The 9,718-nt window shown below is 50.9% G+C and overlaps 1 long non-coding RNA gene across 1 annotated transcript; it reads right to left on the bottom strand.

Annotated features, from left to right (window-relative positions):
* Positions 1 to 3,141: 3,141 nt before the first annotated feature.
* On the bottom strand, positions 3,142 to 7,466 carry LOC134154448 (uncharacterized). Its single transcript, XR_009961364.1, has 2 exons — positions 7,158 to 7,466; positions 3,142 to 3,591 (listed from the first exon to the last, which is right to left on the bottom strand). It is a non-coding gene; the product is annotated as an uncharacterized LOC134154448 (long non-coding RNA).
* Between the last annotated feature and the right edge of the window lie 2,252 nt (positions 7,467 to 9,718).

Here is a 9,718-nt window from a genome sequence, read left to right as displayed (position 1 = left end):
ACGGATTCATTGTACGTAGCTGGTGTTGTTCAGCGGATTGAAGATGCTGTGCTCAGGCAGGTACATAACGCTAGGTTGCTTGCCCTATTTATGCAGTTGCAACAAGCCTTACGGCAAAGATCGCAACCGTATTGTATTATTCATGTACGGAGTCATCAAACAATGGAAGGTTTAGGGTTAGGTAATCACCTGGCAGATCAATTGGTTAGCATGGCTATTCAACCCCTAAATCAGTTTGAGGTGGCGCGGGCCTCACACAATCGGTTTCATCAGAATGCCAAAGGCCTTAGTAGACAATTCTCTCTCGCGATTACCGAGGCACAGGGCATTGTGCGTACCTGTCCACAATGCAGCCATCATGGACCGGGGTTAGGGATAGGAGTCAATCCAAGAGGTTTGAAAGCCCTGGAGCTTTGGCAAATGGATATTACCCATATTGTTAGCTTTGGGAGATTGAAATATGTGCATGTTACGGTAGATACATTTTTGAGATTCATTTGGGCCACAGCACAGCCAGGAGAAAAAACCTTACATGTCCGTAAACACCTGACACAGTGCATGGCGATCATGGGGGTCCCACAACATATAAAGACTGATAATGGCCCTGCCTACACTAGTAATAGCACGCGTCAATTTATGATGCACTGGGGAATTAGGCATACGACAGGGCTACCAAATTCACCAACAGGCCAAGCTATCATTGAACGGGCTAATAGAACCCTGAAAACCTATCTGGAAAAGTATTCTGACATAACAGATGCTAAAGAGCGGTTGGATAAGACCTTGTTTGTGTTGAATCACTTGTGCGTTTTCGGGGATTCCGAGGTTCCTCCTGTGGTGGTTCACAATCAGCATGTACAACAAGCGGTGACACCACGGGTGGCCAAGGTGTTGTATCGGAATCCACGAACTGGAATTTGGGAAGGACCTGCAGAGGCTGTGTATGTTGGAAGAGGTTACATGTGTGTTTCTACCCCCTCAGGTCCACTGTGGGTGCCCAGCAAATGGACTAAGGCCTCCACCACTGAAAGGCATCAAGCGGACGTCTCCGACCACGATGGGCTGGGTCAATTCATTGATACTCTGGCTCATCTGCTTGGAGGCCCAGACGCTGCTTGTTGAGGCACTAACAAACATTGATGTGAGACAGAATCTGTGCATTACTTGGGCTAATCATACTGGACAGTCCACTTTTTGCCTTTTCATGGCGTCTGCTACAGATCCCTTTAGAACGTGTCTGGTAGGAGTTCCCACTTTTAGGATCTAGTATTTTAAGCCATTCAGCGTTCACAATTGTAGTCAATCCCTAAATGTAAGCCATTGTGCAGCAATTGATTTTTTACTATTGGCACAAGGACATGGATGTGAGGACTTTGAGGGAATGTGTTGCTTGAACCTGTCAGATCAAAGTGACTCTATCCACAAGAAGATTCGGTGGCTACAAGATCATACGAAGAAAATACAACAAGAGCATGGACTTTTGGACGGGTGGCTACAGGGTTTGTTTGGCCCTTTGCCTCAATGGTTGTTAAGTTTGATCAAAGAACTATTGTGGATAGCAGTTGTGCTGTGCTTGCTGGGTGTATTCCTCTGTATTACTTTTAGTTGTGTTAAGCAGATGTTCTCCAAGGCTCTTCAACAAGTTTGGGTTGCTCAAAAGAAAAACAGGGGAACTGTAGAGAATTGGCTGGACGAGCATGGATATCAGGCCGTGCAAATGAGCAACCCTGACTTGCTGATATGGAGTAACCTTGGAGACACCTTGAAGGACAAGTAATGAGGGAGTAAGAATGAATGCTATGTAAAAACAGAATGAAGGGGTTGGCGAGACAGGACAGTGAATATGTGGATAGCCAATAGCACAGAGCTTTGCGGCGTGAACTATAGTAGTAAGCCAATTAGATACAGCCAGCTGGATGCTTGAGCGTGTGAACAGCATACGATGGTATATAAGCAGGTTAAGTTGCTGAAATAAACAGATCATATTGCTAGCTCATATTGGGTCGTCTTATGATTCCGCAAGCCCACCTCCGACACAGGCTTACCTGGGAAAATAAGAGGGGGGAGGGGAAGACAACATTCTTCTGTCCCTGACAACTCTCGTCACCTAAGGTGCTCAGTTGCTGCTCGCTTCCACTGTTGCTCGCCCTGAATGACAATGGTTACTGCATGCGAATCATCAGCTGCAAGTATTTCGGCTGGAAACGGCACTGGCTGTAAAGGGGGTTGGTACCAGACGCGAGCTGCTGTAAACCAAGTTGATGGTGGCTGACTTGGTGTTACGCTGTGGACATAATACACATGAACCCATGAAGCAGGTGGTACCAAGACTGGGAAGATACGAACAGCCTCTGGAAGGTGGTCTACCCAACCCTGAAAGGAGCCTCCTCCTAATCTCCAGAGCTGCTCCTCTCACAGTCCATTTATCCGTTCTACCAAGGCAGCTCCCTGGGGATGATAAGGGAGGTGCCATGTCCACGTAATTCCCTGCTCTTCTGCCCACTGCTGCACTGCTTTATTTTTGAAATGTGAACCATTATCTGACTGTATTTCAATCTGATTGTATTTCAATATCAGTGTATTTCAATGCCATCTCAATGGCATTCAAACATTGAATAGTTATAAAAGCATTACTATAGCGGCTAGGAATGACGACAGCAAGCCCAGAACAGGTATCTACTGCTACACAGGCATATCGCTGTCGTCGATGTTGCTTCAATGGACCCATATAATCAAGTTGCCAGACTTCCCCCCACCGTGGTTCCTCGCTTGATCTGTCCCAATGGTTGAGATAACACTTTCCGTTCCTTCAGCATCTGGCAAACGGAGCACTGATCAATGACTTGCTGTGCTAATGCTTGGCTCAATAGCAGACCCCGCGCTTTTCCCCATGCAATGGTAGCATCTCGCCCTGCATGGCCAGCTTTATCACGAGCCCGCTTTGCTAATGCCTCTTCCTCAGGGGCTGTGATGGTGAGGCGGTGGATGCGAGCCAATTGGTCTACATGCGCATTCCATTTTGCTGTTTCTGTGGACTCTTTAGTGTGGGTTGTTGCCGTCGCAACAATACCCAGAGTTAGGGTGAGGTCAGGAGCCCGCAACCCCGCCTGCCCCTGGGCCACACCACACTGACTCCCTAGGGAGGATGCGGCAAATGGCGTTTATTGCGTCGTTACAATTCTTTATATACGCGCTCGCACTGTCTTTTCCTGTCTTAGCCCTGCCTCGTCAGGACGTCACATCCCGTGATCTTCCGCAGCGCCCCGTGTCGCCTACCACAAGTCCCCCTCTCCATGCTACAATACAGTCGTTGTTTCTTGAATCATCAGGAGACGTTGATACCCAGAGTGAGGACGCCGTAACTCATTAATTGTACGCCGCAAGCTGCGTACACATGCGGCAAAGCCAGGGATGCCAGTGCTGTAAGCGGGCTGCAGCCTTGTAATTCTCAAGCCAGTGTGAAAGCCCTAAAGCAAAGCTAAGCGTGCATAGCAACTCCCAATCCTTGTGAACTCGGCATCATTCTCTTTCCCGCGACGCTGCTCTCATGATATCAGCCGGTCACAAGAACGTATTTCCTCCTTACGGAACCTGCAAAAGACACTTGAGAACTAAGGTGAGTATTATTGATGGACATCAGGACGTATCCACCGCGCTGGTACCCAGCGTATTGCCTCTCCCTTGCGGATCGCTGCGTATCCTCTTCCTCCTGTTATAAAGGTCCAACCATCCTCCCAGACCCCTGACTCAGGATCTCGAACCCTGACTGGAGGGCCGTCTTCCACCGCTGCTTTGGCCCAATGTTTGTCGACCGGAGCATTTCGATTTTCCCCGCGCACAAAATGATTCAGGCCAAATAGTGCGCGAGCTAAAAGGTTGGCCTGGAGGGGTAAGGGGACACGCTTCCCACCTATGCCCAATCCGTCCCCCTCCCCAAGCGCCCGTAAGCGTTGCTTCAGAACTTGATGGGTACGTTCGACTATGGCCTGACCTTGGCTGTTATATGGAATTCCCTGTTTTAATTGGATGCCCCATTTGTTGGCCCACTCCCGGGAACTATGAGCAACAAATGCGGCTCCATTGTCTGTTTTGATGACCTCAGGAAGTCCCAAGACAGCGATTGTTGTTTCCCAATGAGATTGTGCGGCTTTGGCGGTTGCTTTACGGTGACAGGTAGCCACAAGGTACGTGCTGGCCGTATCAATGGTGACGGCAAGCCACGCTTGCGGTTGAAAGGGCGCATACCAGGTAAAGTCAGTCTGCCAGATCTGGTTAGGCTCTAGACCTCGAGGGTTAACTCCCGCCCCCCACAAAGGGCTATGTTGACAGTATGGGCAGGTGGCTACCACTGCTCTTGCGTCTGAGATGGAAATGTTGCACGATTTGGCTAGTCCACGTGCACCTATGTGAAAGTGGTCATGGAGTGCGCGCGCGTCCTGAAGGGTGTACACCCGCGTCGCGGCTTGGTCTGCCACTGCGTTACCCCTTTGGTAGTATCCAGGGACATTGGAATGGCTCTTTACATGTAATATGGACACAGTACTTCCGCGATCCTGTAGATGGCTCTCAAGCATACAGGCAATATCCGTGCCCGCCCAGCCGGGCGTGGCCATGGAGGCCAGGAGCTTAAAGACAAACATAGAATCTGTGACAATGTTTACATGGCCCTCATACGGTAAGTCGAGAGCCAGGCACATGGCTTTTGCCTCCAAAAATTGTACTGATTGAGCGGTATCTTGGGCAGAAACAGACTGCCATTCACCCTTGTCTTGCCATACTACTACCGCTCGGCCCGTTTGTGATGAGGCGTCTGTAAAGACTGTCAGGCCTGGTTGAGGTCGCGTCAGTACTCGGACTGACGCGGATGGGTGAATAATGCGCAAGTGAGTCCAACCTTGGAGCGTTGGCCCACATCGTATCTTCCCAGGGTAGCCTTCTAAAGCTAGCACTATTTTTTTTTTTTTTTTTTTTTTGGTTGCATAATTGCTCCTCCCAGCACTGGGTTTTATATGGGAGCCAGAGAGTGGAGGGTTCAGTACCAAACATACGCAGAGCGGCCGTCCGCATCTTCGTTATCATGGCCGCTAGCACACTAGAGTGGGGCACAAATGCACTATGCATTTGCGAGGAAAAGTTACTCCGGACGGCACATTCTGGGCATGCTCCAAGACATGCTTTATGGTTGCCCCTATCGACGCTCCTTTTGGCGCCGTGAGCAGTGCGCTCTTAGTCTGCTCATTGCCCTGCTGACGAATACACTCCAGCATAACTGCGTTCTTGGCCTCCCCCGGCAAGGTTGCTGCCGATTCTAGGGAGGCCTGCAAACGGTTGCAAAAATCGGCAAAATTTTCCGTTAATCCTTGCTTCACCTGTGTCCATGGTTTGGGGGGTTTCACATAACGCTGCAGATCATTGAACGCTTCACGGGCTGCCCGCGCTGTGGCGTTCAATTCTGCAGTCCGTAGACCGGCCGCTTGCTGTTGGGCGGTTAGCCCTGCATCAGACCCTTTCAGGCGCCCCAAAGTGGAGTGCCTGAGGGGGCTCTGCGGATCTTGCGTCGCCTGTATCAACGTTTGATGTAGCCTACTCGCCCACTGCTCTTTCCACAGGACATTCTCAGTCGGTGTTAAAATCATCTGCGCTAATTGGCGACAGTCCGCCGGGGTGGCCGGGCCTGCACCCAACAGGTTATCAAGCATTGCCTGCGTGAGCGGGTGATTCAGGCCGTGTTCTGCCTTTGTTTTAATCAATTGTGTAATCACTTTAGCATCCCAAGGCCGCCACTCCGTTCCCGCTGCGGTTATAGTCACAGGAAACACCTGTACCGCTGCTCCCGGGCGGACGGCCAAACCAGATAGCAACACATCTTTAGCAACAAGGTCCCAATTAGGCAGCTGGATTGTGTCACTGCTTCGCTTCCCACCCCCTTGCTGCACTATACGTTTCTGCCTCCCAACTTCTTCCTCCAATCGTTGCAGCACCTCGAGCACCTTGCGCAAGTCTGAGCTAAGTTCTGAGTGGCCTTGACTGTCTGGGTTGTCTTGACTACCACCTCTCCCCACGTCCTGTTGTTCTTTCCATTCTCCTTCACCCCCCGCCCTCGTTGTGCCCACATCTTGTCGCTCAGACGAGTGCGCAGCCGCTGATGGACCGCGCATACGCTGCAACTGCTCCGTTAACTTCTGCATGTCTGCATCAGCTTCTGTCCTGCTCCTCTCTCCCCCCGGTGCTCCCTCGGCTCCCCAATTAGGTTTAATCAAGCACCCCGGTAGCCATTCGTCAGCAGTCACTACCGGACGCCTGTCGATGGGCGCCGATGGACGCGAGGCGTCTGTGTCAGTTCTTGTCCTATCTCCCTCTCCTCCCGCTGTCTCCGTGTCTCTCCACGTTCGTTTAATCAAGCACCCCGGTAGCCATTCGTCGGCAGACACCACCGGACGCCTGTCGATGGGGGCCGATGAACGCGAGGCGTCTGTGTCAGTTCTTGTCCTATCTCCCTCTCCTCCCGCTGTCTCCGTGTCTCTCCACGTTCGTTTAATCAAGCACCCCGGTAGCCATTCGTCGGCAGACACCACCGGACGCCTGTCGATGGGGGCTGATGGAAGCAAGGCGTCTGCCTCACTCTCAGGCTCTTCCTGGACAGGAGGCAATCCTCCCTCGCCCGGAGTGTAATGGGCAGCTCGCAACTCCTCCCAAGGATAACTAGGAGGTGTAGGGTTACACGTTTGCAGCGCTGCAGCTGACACGGGCTGCACCGGCAGAACTTGCGGCTCCAATGGGGACAAATGGTCCTCATCGGCGCTATCAGCCGCTCGCGTCACCGATTTGGATACCCCCGGCGAGTTTGAGGGGTCCCCCGTTTGGGTGCCCTGCGGCTGCGAGTCATACAGCAAGCCCCGTGCTGCCTGCCAAGCCTCCTGCTCCTCCCACGCTCGGCGAAGCAGGGTAAGCACAACACCCCAAGCCTTAAGGTCTTTTCCCGAGTGGCCGGACATAGTCCGCTCTGCTAACACCTCGGAGCACCGAGGCCAATTTGATGAGATAAGAATGTCAGCAGGACGCTGTACAGCACCCTCCTGGATTAGGCGTTCAACACACGCCGAAATTGCGCTCGACTTCACAGAAGTTCCCCATTCCTTCGCGCACATGTGAATTACCTTAATCACTGCTTCCATCGTCTGTCTGGCGCCACCCCCGTCGCCCCGGCGACCACCCTCACCCTATCACGTCGGGGTCACCACTTTGTTGCCGTCGCAACAATACCCAGAGTTAGGGTGAGGTCAGGAGCCCGCAACCCCGCCCGCCCCTGGGCCACACCACACTGACTCCCTAGGGAGGATGCGGCAAATGGCGTTTATTGCGTCGTTACAATTCTTTATATACGCGCTCGCACTGTCTTTTCCTGTCTTAGCCCTGCCTCGTCAGGACGTCACATCCCGTGATCTTCCGCAGCGCCCCGTGTCGCCTACCACAGTGGGTGTCCACGTGAAACACTCGAACATCTTGTCCTTGTAATAAGTGCCATATGTATTCCCAATACTGCTTTCCCCACACTTCTTTGGCACCAATAAGCCATTGGTCTTGCTGCCACTTACCTAGCCAATTGACCAGACCTTGTGCCACTGCCCATGAGTCAGTGTATAAGTAACAAATGTGATTTATGGGCGTAGCATCAATAGCTTGCCACGCGGCCACCAGTTCAGCTAACTGACTATTACCTTCCTGCCCTTCTACGACCAGCCATGCATTACTTACAGAATTAAATACTGCAGCACGCCAGCGTCCCTTTCTGGTACAACTACCATCAGTGAAGCACGCCTGTTGTTGCTGTGTGTTAGACAATTCGTCATAAGGTTTGGCCCATTTGCCAATTTGATAATTGACTAAATTCATGGAGTTTCCTGGTTCTCCTTGTACCCCTTGGCTGATTGCTTCATGTCCTAAATGTTTGACACTCTGTGCTGGGCCTTGTATTTTCTTTGGACTGACTTCCCATCCAGCTTCCTGTAAGCACGAAACAGTCATGTCCAGGACTGTTTGCACTTCTTCGTGTTTTAACCCCTGTATTAGTATATCATCAATTGCAGTATTGCAACAGTTGTACTTGGGCAGGTACATCTGTTTTCACGAGTGTGCGGTGGATGGCTTGGTGATAATAGGTAGAACTATGTTTGTAGCCTTGAGGCAATCCGGTGAAAGTATACTGATTACCATTCCAGGTAAAGGCAAACTGCTCCTGAGTTTCCCTTGGAATGGAGATGGTAAAGAAAGCTTTGGCCGCATCTGTGACTGCATACCATGTGCCAGCATGCTGGTGGATCTGCTGTATTAAGGCAGCCACTTCAGGAACAGCAGTGGATAGCGGTGGTGTGACTGCATTCACACCTCGATAGTCCACTGTCATTCTGCAACTGCCATCTGGTTTCTTTACCAGCCAGTTAGGACTATTGAACGGAGAATGTGCGTATCGCACTACTCCTGCCTGTAGTAAGTCGTTAATTGTGGCTTGAATAGCTTCATCACCCCCTGGAACTTGATACTGTTGCTGATTAACAACAGTGGTAGCAATTGGAATTTGTGCTTCTTCCATGACCTTTCCCACCTGGACAGCACGGATGTGCAGCCACCGCGTGGTACCAAATGCCCAGAGGGATCCATCTATTTCTAATGTTTGGCCTCGCAAGATATCCACCCCTATTATATATTCATCTACCGCAGCAATCATGATGCGGTATTCGCGAGGTAGTCAATCACCAATTTGCATTCTTAGTAAGTCATTTTTTCTCATAATTGATTGGTCACCCAGACCCCATACAGGGGTCCGTGTCCCTTTGTGTTTATCAGGATTGATGTGCATAATAGTGACCTCCGCCCCAGTGTCCACGAATGCCCAAATCTGTTGTGAATTTGTTTTTGACCATCAAACAGTGCACAAGACAAAGGGATGCAGGTCATGTTGTAGTACACGGCAGTCTGGACCTGAGGCTTGGTCTAATCCCTGCTCAGTTTCAGATTTGTTATGGTTAACAAAGCTTGTTGCTGCATGAGATTTGCAGTTTTCTGCTCTTACATCTGTTGTTCTAGCTGTCCTACCTTTTCAGCTAATTCATGAGCTTGTCCCTCCAGTACCTTATAGGCAAACAGGAAGGCTCCCCACCATTCACCTTGCATGCTTTAATCACTCCTTGTCTTTGATGTGTTGGGGGGGTTCTACAAATTTTTCCCTGTACTTTTAACACTTCCATGGGGCTTGTCCCAGTCCATGGCTCCGGAGAAGCACCCATATACGTTTCCCACTTATCACATAGCGCAGTCCATGGCTCTTGCATCCACCCAGGACGCTCAAGGAATGGGGCTGCCCTTTCCCCCCTTTTGTTCCTACAGCCTGAACCAGCAGGCTCAAGTCTAATCCTATGCTCGGTACGATATACTTTGCAATGACTACGGTGACAAAGATAAGCAGTAGGCGCCTTGCTCCAAAGCAATATTATGTCCACAACGCACACACCAAAATGTCAAGCCCGGGCAAAATACAAGAAAACACACTGACTGAGTCCCACCAATGCAGGTGGCATGGCCTCAGTGCAGCTGTGCACTTCACCGATCTCACTATGCTGCAAACCCCGGGAATCCCATCCTCGTCGCCAATTTATGTTCTAGTTAGATTCCCGGGGGCCAAACATCAGGTTTGGCAAGCCAGCAAAAACACACACACACA

The sequence above is a fragment of the Rhea pennata genome, unplaced genomic scaffold, assembly GCF_028389875.1.
Source record: "Rhea pennata isolate bPtePen1 unplaced genomic scaffold, bPtePen1.pri scaffold_31, whole genome shotgun sequence".
Lineage (NCBI taxonomy): Eukaryota > Metazoa > Chordata > Aves > Rheiformes > Rheidae > Rhea > Rhea pennata.
Note: the sequence above shows the minus strand (reverse complement) of the source record. Positions and strands in the feature narration are given on the sequence as shown.